The sequence below is a fragment of the Puma concolor genome, chromosome E2 (assembly GCF_028749965.1).
Source record: "Puma concolor isolate L17-30 chromosome E2, mPumCon1.1.hap2, whole genome shotgun sequence".
Taxonomy (NCBI): Eukaryota; Metazoa; Chordata; class Mammalia; order Carnivora; family Felidae; genus Puma; species Puma concolor.
In genome coordinates, this window is record NC_141681.1 from 6184054 (window position 1) to 6200809 (window position 16756).

At 40.9% G+C, this 16756-nt stretch overlaps 1 protein-coding gene and 1 long non-coding RNA gene across 2 annotated transcripts in view; one reads left to right on the forward strand and one right to left on the reverse strand.

Moving 5' to 3' along the window:
- The window catches only part of CDH13 (cadherin 13), a 1039261-nt gene that overhangs the window by 666784 nt on the left and 355721 nt on the right, over positions 1-16756 (reverse strand). The gene's annotated exons all lie outside the window — the stretch shown is intronic.
- On the forward strand, positions 1970-15476 carry LOC147573333 (uncharacterized). The gene is made up of 3 exons (XR_015244633.1): positions 1970-2546; positions 5159-5224; positions 15087-15476. It is a non-coding gene; the product is annotated as an uncharacterized LOC147573333 (long non-coding RNA).

A 16756-nucleotide genomic window follows, 5' to 3' on the forward strand; every position in this document is an offset into this window, starting at 1 on the left:
AGTCCTGTTCATGTAGATAGGTATGTACTAAAATATGGAATTTGTCCTACTCTTGTAAGTGTTTTGGGGTCAGTCAATGATCTGTACACTCACATCTTCAATGGGAAAATGGTCCTAAATACATGTATACATTTGTAGAGACTTGAAAATTGGTCTGCACGTGAGTGGTATGTGTACCTCTTAGAGTTGGTGGTCAGACTACTTGTCTGGTTGAGTGAGGATGTGTGTGTGGATCAGTGGGCCCGTGGGCTTTGAACGGGTCTACCTAGGAGCTGAAGGAATCTCCCCCACAGAGAGATACGATTGGGTCTACCGATAATCTGCTTCTAGCCATCTCTAGTCACACACAGAAGGGAGTGGCTTTGTTTTAGCAGTTATGCTGGTGAGGGGAAAAGTCCTGATTTATAGCATTTGCCAATGTCTGTGGTGTAAATATTCTAAATATGGCTGATTTCAGCTACCAATGTGCCTTCAGTTGGCTTGCAGATTTTCTAGAAACTTAACCAGCTCTCAGGAGTGCAAGTATCAGCTGGTTCCAGCACACCACTGACACCAGGCAATGACTCTGTCCAGTAGAACGTAAATTGTTTGCTCTCCCTTATACCAGATATCTCAATACCCCTGGCCTCATTAGTAAAACAGAATCCAATTGTTCCAGTAGCAAGAAGGTCTGCATATTTGTTCATTTGCTAGTCCTTGCCTGGACACGGAAAGCCGTGCCTTTCTGACAACTGAAGTAGCACTTAATTCAGAAACATCAGATGGACTCTCCCCAGGATACAGAGCAAGACTAATTGCTTTTCACATCCCTCAGGATCCCACTGGCATCCAGAGGTACCAACTTCCTTTAAAAGAGCTCATAAGGCTTAGTCCAGAGGCTCTATGGACTTGCCCAACTGAGAGAAACAGAAAGCATTTCCTACGGTTTCCCTGAACTCCTTCATTTCTCAAATGTTCTAGCCAATCTAACTTTCATTAACATATGTTCAGTCCTACCCACATTGGGCCAGATCCCCAGATGATACAATAGGCGCCTCCCCCAGCCTTCATTCATTCTACCCTCCTGATTCCTGAACACATTTAATTGTATCCTGTACTCCATTGTTGGCCTGGAATCAGCACTGACATGTGCATAGCTTCTATAAGGTTGTGGGCATGTTCTTACCCATGACTGATTAGCTCTGGAATACATTTCACCTGCAAAGTCTTTGTAGCTTTGATGGGTGCAGAATGCACAGTCTTAATATCATCTTATGTTTTGATTCCAACTTTGACAAAATAGAGTTTCAATTCTATCGAGGCAAAGGTACCATAATGAATGATCTTGTCAAGTGATCTTCTGCAGAAACCTATTTTTGCCATGTAAACCCTTAAGGGCTTCCTCTTGGAACAAGACAGGGCCCACATCTGCTTTCAGGGCATTTTCTGCCTACCACTAAAAACTGAGCTGCTAGCTCTCAAACCAGTCTTTTCTGTCAGGGTTACATTTCCTCCTGTTACAGATTCTTTAAAACATGGCAGATTGTTTTCTGAAAGAATATGGTGCATCGTCTATCCCACAGTACTTATAATCACTATGAATTTGTATTTCAAACTGGAATTACTTTATATGGCATAGTGCCTGACACAATATACACTCAACCCTGTTCATTGAATGAATAAACAGCAGAACTGCAACCTGACAGCTAAGCAAATTTGAAACTCCCCAAACAAAACTGAGAGTGATGGCCCAAACTCATGAAGATTTGAGGAAGTCGATTGAAAGTCACCCGATCAGCGAAATATTAATCACAGACTCAGCAGCTTTGAGAATCACCAAGTCTCATCTTTACAGAGATTCCGTCTCACTGATTTCCATAGGACTAGCACATGTCTCTTACATAGCCTTTAGTTCCTGAGCTATCTAGTAATTATTTGCAAATGTGCCTCCCTCCGTATTTCTGTTAATGATAAGAGAGACTTGGTCCACAGCAACATTCCAGATTTTTGGCCTTGCAGTTGGAGTTGTCTGGGGACATGTGGCAGAGTGTCTTGTCTGAGCCTAAATCATGATTCAGATCCTGATCATGTCTGATGCAATCAGACCTGTGATTTCCCAAGTACCTGTCAACTGCGTGGGCAGATCTACATAACGAGGAAGAGACCTGTAAGGAGGACAACTTCTATGTGGGCACTTAGAGACAGGCAGAAACAGAAGGAATAGACAGAACTCAAAATTGGCTTCCTAGTCTAGCCCCATGGGTTTGTAGTTCAAGAAAGGCATAAGCTATATATACAAGCTTAAAGATGCACAAACCACAGGCAATTTAGGTAATCTCAAGCTCTGTTAGCCTGGTTCCCTACAAACAGCGATGGTGAATGGTGGCTTGGCCCCATTTCTGAATGGAGTACACCTTCACTTTGCTCTCATACAATGAAGGCTATAGTACATTTGGGTCTCCTGGCATCTTGGGGGTTCATGGCTTTGACGATCCAAGAGATGGACTTTGAGAAGCAGCCTTCTCACAAAGAGCGGTGAGGACACTCTTCCTTCAAGAGCTTTTCAGGTAAGTTAAGCAACAAAGAGGCCAGAAGGAGGGGTCCTGGGAGAATAATTTATGAGTTTGGGTGAGGTCTTTCAGAAATCATCTCAATGATGGCCAGGGGAGGGGTAAGGGGAGGTGTTACAATTATGCAGGTGGAGGCTACAAGAATGTATAGTGCAAATATTGTTATTTGCATGAACTCCTTATTGTTCAAATACTAGAAAAGCCTGAAGAAATTCAGATTGCCATTTGGAAGGACCAGTATTTCTGGATGAAATAATTTGCTTGTTTCTAGATGCTTTCAAGTAGAGCCTAAATGGCTATTCAGCAGGAATGGTATGGAAGAGATTCTGGTGTTGAATGATGTCTCTTACAATTGGGAGATTCTATTATTCTAAATCTCAACATTTTAATCTAGCAACCCATTAAAAATATATTTTTTCCACTTACAGTGTTCAGGATAGTAGGCAGTAAGGGATAAATGCTAACATAAAGATGAATACGCTAGATTATCTGCCTTCATGATATTCAGTGTCTAGAAGATCTGGAGGGTTGCCCTGTTGAAAGATGAACATTCCATTTCTTCATTGTATCAAAAGGCCAAACAAGCACCACAGGGTAGAAATTATAAGCAAACAAATCATAGGTCCACATAATAACTTATTCCCAGCAGCAAGAGAAAGTCAACTAATGAGCATGTTCATCATTATCAGAAAGCATCCAAGATGAGGGATTATCAATGAGTATTTCTCACTTTATGAAGGAGATGTGTTCTCTAAAAATTGCTTAGAAAGCAAATTCCTGTATATTTTCCCTATGTTTTATTATAAAATTGGATGTGTTCTTCTAAACAATGCTTTGGCCTTAAGCCATAATAAAATTGTGTTTAAGAATGCAGCAACACATTAGAAACATGTGAAGTGATGAATTATAGCTTTTCAGGTAAATATTTATACTAATACATAACCCAAATAGTGAAAGTATACAAATCAACATAGGCACATATTTTAATTGACTATGAGAGTTTGAAGATCTAATTATAACCTTGACGTCACACCATCAATTTACCAAGACAGCATCGTGGATCTAAAGGGCCTTTAGCTTTGACCCAACCTCTTTCCTAGAACTCTAGGTGGAATGATCAACTGGTCTTTTACTACCCTACCATGGAAGGTTTGAGAAGGGATTAGGGGGACTTGGAGATGAAAGCAGGTAGGAGTGTAGCAGTGGTAATCCAACATTTGGAAATAAATAAAAATGTTCAAGATGAGCAAACAAACAAAAGTCCTGCAAAATGAGTCTTCAGGGAATGTGTATTGAATCAGATTCTGATTTACAAATATTAAAAGAAATGTATAAGGTGCTACCATTAATAGAGAAGACACAGTCCCATCTCCTAAAGACCTTATAATCTATCATCTGAAGCAGTGCTCAGTAAACAATGATCTCTAAATGTTCAAATGGGGAAGAGGAAGGTGGGTTTTGGGAGAAGTAAATGTTAAGTTTGTTTTTTTAAGTTTTTATTTAAATTCCAGTTAATTAACATACAATATAATATTTGTTTCAAGGGTACAATGTAGTGATTCAACACTTCCATACAATGGCCAGTGCTCATCACAACAAGTGTACCCCTTCATCCCCATCACCTATTTAACCCATCCCCCTACCCATCTCCATTCTGGTAACCATCAGTTACTGTCTATAATTAGGAGACAACTATAATTAGGAGACAACTGTCTATAATTAGGAGACAGTTGTCTATAACTGTTTCTTGGTTTGCCTCTCTTTATATAAAATCAACAAACCAATCTGTACGGGGTTAGTTTCCCAACCTACTTGATCCAAGAAAATGGGCAAATTGGCTGGGTATCAAAAATCTGTAATAACGTCAGACTCGCTGAGGATTCTAGCAAGACAACATTCACTCCAGTTCTAAACTAGTTCAGTGAACATAAATGTCAATAGTATCCAAGTTAAATGAGTGTTAGCTCATATGAACAGGCATTAACAATCACCTGAAGCCTTTCCCTATATCTTCAAGGCACCCTACAAAACCATAATGGTGCTGATTTTTTAGGTTTGACATCTATCTTCTATAGAAGATGTCTTCTACATACAGTTAGATATATACCTATATACAGATATACTTCTGTATATAGTTACATATACTTCTGTAAATAGATAGATATACAGCTATCTTCTATATATAGTTCCTTGCAGAACATTTTCTAAATGTCAGGCAGTGCACTAACCATTGACAAATATTTCTTTCATCTTTTCAACAGTCCTTTGATGATAATATCATAGAGATGAGGAAATTGAAGCCCAGAGAGATTAAGCTAATTTCTTCTTTTCTAAATGTTTATTTTTGAGATAGTACATGCATGAGAGAGAGAGAGAGAATGAGCAGGGGAGGGGCAGAGAGAGAGGGGGACAGAGGATCTGAAGCAGGCTCTGCACTGTCACCACAGAGCCCGACATGGGGCTCAAACTCACAAACCACGAGATCATGGCCTGAGCCAAAGTCAGACGCTTAACTGACGGAGCCACCCAGGGACCCCAAAGCAAATTTCTTTAGGTCACACATCTGTAAGTAGCAGGGCTTGAGCTTGGCTTTTTTACATCTATTGCAGAGTCCTGTCTCAGGTTCTGGGAGAAGATACAGCGGGTGGATTGTTCCAGGAATGGGAGAACCCAAAGTAAGTGTTAGAAGTTATTCTACAGCCTAGGAGCATATGGCTTAACAGAAGTTAGACAGTCTGTCTAGAGCTGAAAGAGGTGTCAAAGACAGAGTTGAGTGCAATCTTGAAGTAAGCGATTAGATCCATCAGGGAAAAACCCATACAGCAGAAGCTAGAAGTTTCTGTAGGTCAAAATTTAGGAAACACTTACAATCTGAAGAAGGGCAAGGAAAATGCATGAATGAGGCCCCTCCAGATCATTATGCAGCCCCAGAACATCTAGAAGTATTCAAGAGCTTTTAAAGGCTGGGAGAAAAGCTTACTGTGGAATTTGCTATCAGTGATCTATCTAAAACTTTTATCGAAGAACTATTGAGATCTGGACTTTCTGCAGACCAACATCCTGCTATTGCACTACAAAGCCATCACAGATTCTGAGATCACAGCAAACAAAACATCATGGGGGTGGAGGACAAAAGGAGCATGGCATTTTGATCCATGATCTTAATTATGGTTTGATTTTCATAAAACTCATAAAGAATCTGTAGACAGTGCGTGGATGAGTATCTTCTGTGTAAAACATCGTGAGGCATTTTGAACAACCCATCCTTCATTCCCTGTGGATACCAAGAACGCTTCTGCACAGAGATGGCCTTATGCCACCTACATTCCAGAAAGGGTTTAGGAACATTTCCTGAAGATAGAATATTGCTTGGGAGCCCAAGTACACTATCTGAGGCAACAATCCCTCCTAAAGAACAGGCTCAATATTGACAAGGTCGGTGGCTTGATAATAACCAGCAGCTATGCCAATCAAACTTCCATTGAGTGTGGAACACTGCTTTCTACACCTTCATAATTTTCTCCTGACCTATCTTTTGGTAACCTGGGAGTACTTTCAGGGCACAAGCCTCTTACAGGTTATCCTTCTGGCTCTGCTCAGTGCTAATCCTGGCAAGAGCTGGCAATCAGAAATATTAGCTGACTCTTTGGTTGCAACCAATTAATTCATTCAGCTTCTTCCCTAATTGTGGTGGGTGAGACGCTCGCCAGCTGTGATAACAAATTGGTTCTGTCTAGTTGACAAAACCTTATCAGGATATTAAAATAAGATGATCTGGCTTACAATACATGAAGCACAATTAATTCTTGTATGCATATATGGCTTTCTGATGTAAGCAAGAAAATGATCATCCCTGTAGGTCATGTCTATTCATCCTCCAGTTGCCAAGAGATTTTCATTGCATCCCTTATGCCATATGGCATCGTCTCTAGCTTCAGCCTCGTGGGAATGGAGGAGGATGCCTGCCAAGAGCGTCTCACCACTTGTTAAAGGTGTCCCATTTTCTTGTGATTTCTTCACTCAACAATAGCCCATGTTCATTTCCTAAGGAAGTCAAAGCCACTGTGTCTAAAGGCCTTTGTTCCGCTTCCCACCCTACCTGAATTATCATGGGACGAGCATGAGCCAAATGTAAATCATAGCTTTCCATCAAAACTGGCAACTTTTGCAATTGAAGGATTCTTATATGGGATCTCAAATATATTGCTGTGATTATAGAAGGCCTCACGTGTCTGAAAATGTTCTTTTTGCACATACCCACGGCAAGTCTAAGGTTCCTGAAATTTATTGCTAGTGCTTTTTCTTTATATATATATATGCTGCAAGCCGAAACATATGGTCCCACACAACTGTGATATTTACGATAATGAATCACAGATGTTTAAATGGATGTAATCTGAAAACACTTAAATGCTAAGATGCCGAAATCTTACTGCAAACATTGCAAAGTGAGGACCTTTGGATTATGTTCATTTTCAGACATTATCACTAGGAATAGGACTTTACATATCCTGGGAAAATAGCAGGAAGAAAGAAATGACTCCCCCTCCCCGCTTAAAGAAATACAGTGTTCAAAGTAAACAAGGAACTCCAAGGGTGTAGATTTGATAACTGAAGTGTAGTCCCTTCTAGAATTAAGGGTGAGCTTGCCACAGTGGGCATTTTTTTTTACTGTGCAATTGTCTTATAATTCACATTGTATTAATGGTTATTTTTAAATACAAAAAAATTAAAAATTTTATTTGCGTGAAGTGGAAAACACACCCACTTACCATTCGTCGCCTCTCATTTGTCCCATTAACCACCACACAATTTGACATATATTCTACCAGATTTACAAACTATACCCACACACATCCCGTAAGTAATCTTGTTCTTCTATTACACACATTTTTTCTAATACATTTTATGTAAATTCATATGGACCTACTTGATTCTTCTCTATGACTGCATAACAGCTCTTAGTATGGATGTGCTATTATTAAAACAGTTCCCTGTGGCTGGACGCTCAGTTTTTCCTGTTTCAAAATTATTAACTATGTAGTAGTAAACACTTTACACCTGCCTTTTTGTGCATATGTGCAAGTATTTTCCTCCAGTTGAGACTCATCTTGGAAACTGCTGATTCAAAAGAAATACCCATTTAAAATTTACTTAGACACTGACAAATGCTCCACCCAGAAAGGCTTTATTGATTTGGACTCTAATCCAAAGTGCATTAGAGTTCTCTTTCCTCACACTAACAGTGGAAAACACAGTCTTTGTATTTTTTGCCAGTTTGATAGTTGGAAGAAAGGTGTGTTGTTAGTATGTGTATTAATGAAGAATTGTGAGGTTACTAGGCATTGGCTCATAGAACTGGCTTTATTTCCTTTTCTGTGAATTTCGGGGTCTGCCAGAGTATTTAGGAATTCAGACTGTCAAGTTGTCATTCAAATTGTTCCTTGCTTTTTTTCCCTTGCCAGACTTGAAGCTTCTTAAAGGAGGGAACTGTGTCTTAAGCCATGTTCTCTCTGTTGTTCAGCTGACACCAGGCATCTGTGTTTTATTACACCTGCTCCCATGCAAGAGGCCAATGTTTCTCTGCCAGTACGCAGCTCCTTACCAGAGTCCCACTTTCAGAGAGGAGACTCACTTCAATGCCTCCCTCTCTGTCTGGGCTCCCTTCCCTCTCATGCTGTGCCTCTCCCTTACCAGAAAAAAGCCTCACACCTGCAGGGACTTGATCAGCGCAGTAACCCATGTATTTCAGTACTAGCACAGAGCCAAACAGTAGGCACTTAGTACATATTTTGTAAATGCCTCAATCTGTGTGTTGTGGTCTGTCAAACGGTTCTGACACCAGATAAAACAGTGGCACCCAACTTTGAAAGGAGAACCGTTGTTCTTAATGCCCTTTCTGTTTTTCTGCTCCTGTCCTGTGCTGATGGACAGCTGGGAGTGTCAGGGCTCTTCCTGAGGTTTTAATCCCCGCTTTATGGACCAGCATTTGGGACGTATACAGAGATTGTAAAAATGAGAAACAAGAAGCTTGTGGGTCAACATGTGACCAAATATCCCTCTAAGCCAGGAGTCAGGAGTTTATAGCCTGCAGCTCACAATCTGCTTTTGTCAACAGAGTTTTACTGGAACACAGCCACACTCTTTATTTACATGTTGTCTGTGGCTGTTTTTGGTCTACAACTGCAGGATCAAATAGTTGTAAAATAGACCGTCCGGTTCACAAAGCCTAAAATATTTATTATCTGGGTCTTGGCAGAAGAAGTTTGCTGATGTATGCTACAGGCCAAGGTCACATCCCTACCTTGCCCCCCACCACACTCTTCAAGGTATCTGCTCTCAGCCATCTGGGTGCTAGGGCAAGTAGACTCATCTACAATGTACTTTGCAGTCAGTTTCGTGATTAGCCACAAAGACTATCAGCAGAGTGGGGAAAATGACTCACATACACTTACCTAAATGTTATCTCAATGCCTGAGTATTGCCTTTAATTTTCCAAAATAAAATCTGCTGGGAGATATTTTCCATTCAAAATAGGTCCTCAAGAGGATTAACTTTTTAAATACACTTTTAAAAGCCATTATCTGCAGTCATTAAATATATGGACAAGCGTTCATTGCAAAGATGAATATATCCAGAAGAGCAGAAGGAAATTGTGTATATCTATATTTTTATGTCTCTAAAGCAATAATTTAATTTACAACCAAGAAATTAGCTGAGAATCATGCTTTTGATCAAATTCACACATAAAACTGTTTGTCTTCAAGGTCTGTTTCCCACAATGAAAATAATCTGTCATCTTTTAATGCGATTTGTCATTAATTTTTGTTTCTTTTCTTGTAGAGAGTCTGTCATCACTTTCCCCTAAATGACTACGATGTCTGCTTTTCTGCATTCTCTCAGTGAAGTCCCTTGAAAATTTAGCTTCCCAGAAAATGAAATAGGAATTATTCAGCCCAAACTTGATAGAGAAATAGTTATTTTATTTTATCTTATTTTTCTGACAAGGATCCAGCTCATTAGCAAAGAGCAGAGCACCATTTCTTAAAAAAAAAAAAAAAAAAAAAAAGCACCATTTCTTTGAGCAAAGGGGCAAAAGGAAGAAAGATAGAAACCAAAAACCCTCAAACTGGTTTAACATCTCCATAAAGTCAGATGCTGTATTGGAACTGGAAAAGGATCATTACTGTGTGTTTTATGTACGTAAAAATCCACTGAACTCAGGAAAGTCCCACATTTAAACTATAGCACATATTCCCTCTGTAGTTTTATAAGTTTGCACTAGGTGGTTTCCTGGGTTCTTACTTAGTGCCTTTTAAGCCTGGGTATCATGGATATGAATTCTTCCTTCATCATCAGAGTCCTGGGAAGAAGGACCCAGTTTTGGACTCGGATGGGCATGAAAATGACACCTGGTGATATTAACTCAGCAATACTAGGAAAAAAAGGAAGGAAGGAAGGAAGGAAGGAAGGAAGGAAGGAAGGAAGGAAGGAAGGAAGGAGGGAGGGAGGGAAGGAGGGAGGGAAGGAGGGAGGGAGGGAGGGAGGGAGGGAAGGAAGGAAGGAAGGAAGGAAGGAAGGAAGGAAGGAAGGAAGGAAGGAAGGAAGGAAGGGAGTCCCTCATAGTGAGAAGTTTGAAAATAGTAGTAACAGCTGGAATGATAGAACAGGTGCAGTGCTCAGCCACAGACCCTCTGAGGAAGGTGGGCCCTGGTAGGCACAAGACCCCTGGCTCTATGGAGCCTCTTGTTGAGTTTGAGTGTGGAAGTTCAGGAAGGTAAAATACAGTGGTTCCTAAGGGCTCTGCATAATGAAAGATGAACTGGGAGAAGAATAATTCAGACAGGAAGTTGTGAGGAGCAGATTTGGGGGTGGAAGGGAGAGAAGAAAGGGGGAAGCCAGAGAAACAGTGAAAGATCATGAATGTATCCTTGCAACCTTAAACCCTCAGTAAACTCTGCCTTGCTCACAAGTGTGCAGGTGTGTGTGTGTGTATGTGTGTGTGTGTGTCTGCAATCTGGCATAGGGGTCATGTCTCCACTGTATACATAAAAAAGCAGAAAACATAAAGGCAGGGGACCCAGAGGCAAGAAAGGTCATAAGGATGTGAACTCCTAGAAATTGATATAAATTAAGGGAAGGGCTTTGGATCTCCACAACTTATGCGGCTATGAAGTTAGGGCTCAATTTCAGTTTAACTAACCCTATAGGGGTTAAACAGTGCCTGTGAACATCAGATTGACATTTAATATTTATTCAGCTCTTTCCACAAGTCAAGCGGTGTTGTTGAGACGTTGCATGGCTTAAACAAAAATAATATTAATTTTTCACAATTCTGAGTGATACTGGTGCTGTTTCCCCATTTTACAGATGAAGAAACCGAGCCAACAGGGAAGCTTTATGATTTTTTAATGTTTATTTTTGAGAAAGAGAGTGAGAGAGGGGGAGGGGTAGAGAGGGGCTAGGGGACTGAAATGGGCTCCACGCTGACAGCAGCGAGCCCCACGTGGGGCTTGAACTCAGGAACAGCAGATTATGCATGACCTGAGCGGAAGTAGAAGCTCAACCCAGTGAGCCACTCAGGCGCCCCCTACAGGGAAGCTTCATACCTGTGAAGTTACACCTTTATGACACGTATAGAAGAATTTGGTCTCCAAACAAGTCTGCCTGACCTCAAAGCTCATGCCTCTTGCTACTTTGCTCTGCTGTCCCTCATCTGCTCAGCAAATGGAGTCTCAAGAATTGTGATGGGTTCCATATGCATAAAACAGATGGACAGTCAGCCTCTGTCCTTATTGATAGCAAGTCTGGTCAGTGAGTCCGGCATTTGAAATTAGGTGGTGGGTTGCATACTGGGGAACACAGAAGTATGAACGGAGTTCTCCAGGAAGAAAAGTAGAACAAGTAGTCTGGTTTGAGCCTGAGCCATGGAAGGCTTCACAGAAGAAATGACATTTGAGCTCTGCGTCAAAGGACAAGGAGAACCAAACAGCTGGTTCCCACAACGGACTGCAAATAAGTTTGCTACTAGTGCCAGACATCAAAAATGGATTCTGACGGATTCTGCCAAAGGAGGTTTCTAGTCCAAGATTCACAAATCATCTCTAATTCCATAAAAAAAAAAAATTAACTCTGATTCAGTGGGAGTCTGGGTAGCTATCACTAGAGCCTTCATCAACCCTGTTTGCAGCAGATCTGTCCACAAGATGATGTTTTTGAAAATCTCCTGAGCAACTACAAAGCACAACAGAAATTTCAAAGTGGGAACGAGGAAAGAAAATAGGCAGGGGAAATGAAATGTGTGTGAGATGGGGCAGGGTTCCTCTTGATTAAATTTTCAAAAGGAGATAATAAATTAGGAGAAAATGTGAGAACAAAGATGGCTGTATGGTTTCTACTTTTGACTGAAAACAAGCAAAGAAGCAACAAACCCCCAATTTTCATTTATGAGAGTTAGCTTTGTTTCTCTGTAGTTCAAGTTTCCGGTCATAGTTAATTCAAGTGGGAAGGGTTTTTACTGATGTTGAAAATAGGTAACCTCTCTGATCTTCAATGTGTTTATGGGGAAAAGAATAGGATTGGCATAGATGGGAGATTCTCAAAGTGTGGCCCCACAAACTAGCAGCATCAGCATCATGTAGGAGCTCGTTGGAAATGCAGACTCATGGGCCCCACCTGAGGCCAGGTAAATGAGAGACTCTGGGGGCAGAGCCCTGCCATCTGTGTTTGAACATGCCCTCCAGCAGATTCCAGTTCACGTTCAAGAATGACAGCTCCCAGCGCAAATAATCTTCCAGATGATTGGACAGCTACTGAATCAATAATTCAATTAAAAACATTATCCAGGGGCGCCTGGGTGGCGCAGTCGGTTAAGCGTCCGACTTCAGCCAGGTCACGATCTCGCGGTCCGTGAGTTCGAGCCCCGCATCGGGCTCTGGGCTGATGGCTCAGAGCCTGGAGCCTGTTTCTGATTCTGTGTCTCCCTCTCTCTCTGCCCCTCCCCCGTTCATGCTCTGTCTCTCTCTGTCCCAAAAAAATAAATAAACGTTAAAAAAAAAAATTAAAAAAAAAAAAACAAAAAACAAAAAAAACATTATCCAGTATCAAGTAAGCACTATTTGAAACTAATCCTTTTAAAAGAAAGAATATCTATTACATATACAGGGAGCTTTGGAGCCAGAGTGTACAGATGTGTACAGAAGAGTCTTTCCGCCCAGCTGTATGAGACTTTACACAGAATCTCCAACACTTGATTTCCTGATCTGCAAAATGGGAATAATTATGCCTGTTGCCTAGAGTTGTCTTGAGAAAGAAAGAAAGAAAGAAAGAAAGAAAGAACGAACGGACGTGAAGCATCTGTAAGATAGGAGGGCCCCTAAAATAGTTGCGTGTGTAAGTTTGTTTAAATAATGGACTCAACCACCGCACTTCTCATTTAATAAACATCATAATCTAGGGGCGACTGGGCGGCTCAGTCGGTTGAACTCCCGACTTCGGCTGAGGTCATGATCTCACAGTTTGTGAGTTCGAGCCCCGCGTTGGGCTCTGTGCTCTCAGTTCAGAGCCTGGAGCCTGCTTTGGATTCTGTGTCTCCCTCTCTCTCTGTTCCTCCCCCACTCACGCTCTGTCTCTGTCTCTCAAAAAATGAATAAACGTTAAAAAAATTAAAAAAAAAATAAACACCATAATCTAATCAAATGAAAAAAAAAACACCAACTCTTACTGATCCACTCTGCTTAAATCAAGAGGGTTGTTTTTCTGGAACATAGTCTCCCAAAGGAGATGTGTTTCCTCAGAAAATGCAATATAATGGATGATCACATATAAAGGGCCAGTTATATGTCATTTGATCACTCATCCTCTTCGATGTGGTAGACTTGAAGCACCAATTTATGAAACTGAAAGGAAGGAGGAAGACCCCATCCTGGCCTGGACCACCATAGTGTTCTGCCTGGAATACTCCAATAGCTTCCACACTGGTGCCCCCAGTTTCCTCCCCATCCATACCCACCCCAAATAGCCTCAATACAGCCAAGGAAGGCCCATTTCATGTTTCTGTAACCCCTTTACTCAAAAGCATCTCATGTGGAGTCAAAGCCAAGTTCTTACCCTAATCAACAACAACCTACGTAACTAGCTCATATCATGCATTGTGTCCTTCTCCTCTGCCTTCACTTACTCACTCTAGACTCACTGGCCTCCTGGCTCTTTCTCAAACTCCCAGGCATGCTCCTGCCTCAGGACCTTTACATGTGCTATGCCCTCTGCTGCAATGGTCTTTCCCTACACACTTAAGGCTCTCCCCTATTTCCTAACTTCCCCTCAATACTTACTCAAGTGTTACCTTTGTTAGATGGCCTCCCATCTAACATTTCAATATTTCCCTACCCTGACATTTCTCTGCTTCTTTTTTTGTCTTTGGCACTTCCCATTATCAAAATGTATTCCACAGTATATTTACACTACTTATTGTTTTCATCTTTCTCAAGAGGGCAAGTTCAGGGTAGCTCAATAGCCTGGAAAAGTGCCTAGCACATGATAAATCAATACACAGTGAATCAACCAATGAATCAATGAATGAATTGGATTTCATCATTTTCATTCCTTTACTTAGCTATTGTCATCTACAAAGCAATTAATGATGAGGGAAATTAGCAAAGTCAGTAGGTAGATAACCAACTGGAGAAAAGGACAAATACAATGTGATCTTTGTAGTTGTTTTTTGGCCATGTACATAAATATAAGAAAAGAAAAAGAAGAAGAAAAAACCTTAAATGCATAATAATTTCAAGACATTTCCTCTCAAGTTTTTTTTGTGTTTTAGCCCTTAGGGAAAGTTTCTCAAGGCAACAATAGAATTTAGAGTGAGAACTTGAGACCCACAGCTCCAAGGACAAGATAACCTGCATTCTGAACTGTAGTTTCCTCATCTGTGAAATAGATTGCATACTGATACACAAAACTCATGGGACCAGATTGAAGAATAAATGAGTGTTCATAGATCCCTTGCCATGGTGTTCAGCAGAGTAAAAAGTCAGTAAATATGGCTACAGCTATCATAGGAGTGTGAGTCACTTGAATCTGGGTGTTCTGGAGAACATGGAATAGAGGCAACATTTTATGTATTTTTTAAAATTTTATTTATTTTAGAGAGAGAGAGAGAGAAGCAGAGGGAGAGAGAGAGAATCTCAAGCAGGCCCAGCGTGGAGGCCAACATGGGGCTGAATCCCATGACCCTGAGATCATGACCTTAGCCAAAATCAGGAGTTGGACACTCAACTGACTGGGCCACCCAGGTGGCCCTAGATGCACCATTTTAATGGCAAATCAGATCATTCCTATTTGAGTGAATTTCAGAAACTAGAGTTATTCTACTCTAACTTGGTCAAATATTGCATTGGGATGAAACCAGTTTTTGAATATAAATTTGCCGCCATTTTGAAAAGATCTAGATTTTAAACATCAATAACGGCTCCTCATTCCCCTCACACTCTGTTGGAGTTATGGCTCACTTCACTTATTTTCTTGTTTACACAGGTCACCAGCACACCAGTGATAACGAAAGTGAATAATCCTTGTTCGGACCTGGGCTGTCAACAAAGACTGAGTGAATGGCAGCACAGAGAATGGTGTACCAAGCAGTCAAGCAGTGGGCCAGCCTTCCCCAGCCACCTCTTCTCTCTCAGGCTAAGCCTTTGATGTGCCCCAGAAAGGCAGGTTTCAGCATTTTTCACAAAGATGCTGCTGTAGAGAAACTAAGTTGTGTCCATCAAAACCATTTATGAGATAGGGTCTAAATTTTGGTTTCTTATGCAACTGGGAAAACGTCTCAGATCACATTTTTCTTTTCTCTGTATTAATAGAAGATCATATTTTCACTTGGGTCTAAAAACAGACACCTAACATGGCAATAAACTCCTTCAAAGTAATTAACTATTGTGTTGGGACTTTTTTGTATGTGTTAACTATGTGGTTGTGATTTGAAAGTACCCGCCTTGAGTATCCAGAAGATGAAAATTACCATAAAGTTTTGAGTTAAAGGATTATTTATTATTTATTACCAGAAAGGATTTGAGTTTCAATTCAGCATTGTGTACCTAAAACACAAGCCACCTTAAGCTACTGACTTCAAGGACACTAAATGCAGGGCTGAACCTAGACAGAGTACATTTCAAAATGATTTTAAATTACACTGTAAATTGAAAATTAAGGACTCCTGACTCATTAAAAATGAATGACAAACAAAACACTCATTGCAGGACCAGGATGTTCTGAATAACAGAGCAGAGGTCATATTTTAAAGCAAATCTTTCAATGTCTTCTATTTGTGTTGAACCACTATCAACAAGGATACCCTATGACCTTCTATAATTTTTGTCTTAAACGTCCTGGTACGAATTATTTTAAAGAGATTGAGAGTGGTTGGTTCAGTTAAGCATCCACCTCTTAATTTTGGCTCAAGTCATGATCTCAGGGTCGTGGGATCAAGCTCCACCTCAGGCTTCACACCGAATGTGGAGCCTGCTTGAGATCCTCTCTCTCTTCCTCTGCCCTTCTCCCCTACTTGTGCTCTCTCCCTCTCAAATGAAAAAGAATAATTAAAAAAATGAAGACAAAGCAAAGTGTGCAGAGCCTAGTTCTCCTGTATGAGACAGAGAATCAACTAGGCTGCTCCTGGGGAGGATGTGAGTGTGAACTGTGATGAGTGAACATTGCTTCTGAAGCATAGTGTACCAGGGGACAAGTCCTGGGCATCTGGGAGGAAAAGAAGGTAGACACACCTAGCTGGAGATTCTCCTTTGTCTTGGTCCTTCGCATTAGGAAGATAGCGTTCAGTGCTCTACCTGGAAACTGGACATTTCAAGGCTTAAGGTTGTTGGTGGGAATGGCCTAGATCAGTGTGGGAGGGACAATGAGCTCTGAGAGGTCTCTTGCTTGCAGCTAAGTGACTCTAGGATGACACTTTACGAAGTCTACATTCAGCAGAAGGTAGGGGACTAGAAATAAATGAGATTTGAAGAAGGAGAAAGAATGCAGGGGGTGGGGGCAGAGCCTGGAATTTATGGGCTTTGGTGGAGAAATTCTCCCTTCTCCCGACTAAGTCTTTAAGTTAAGATATAGCAAGAAATTCATCCAAAATACAACAGAAAGCTAGGTCTTCCTGAAGTAATGGAATCTTACTTCCACACTCTGGGCTTTACCTGGGC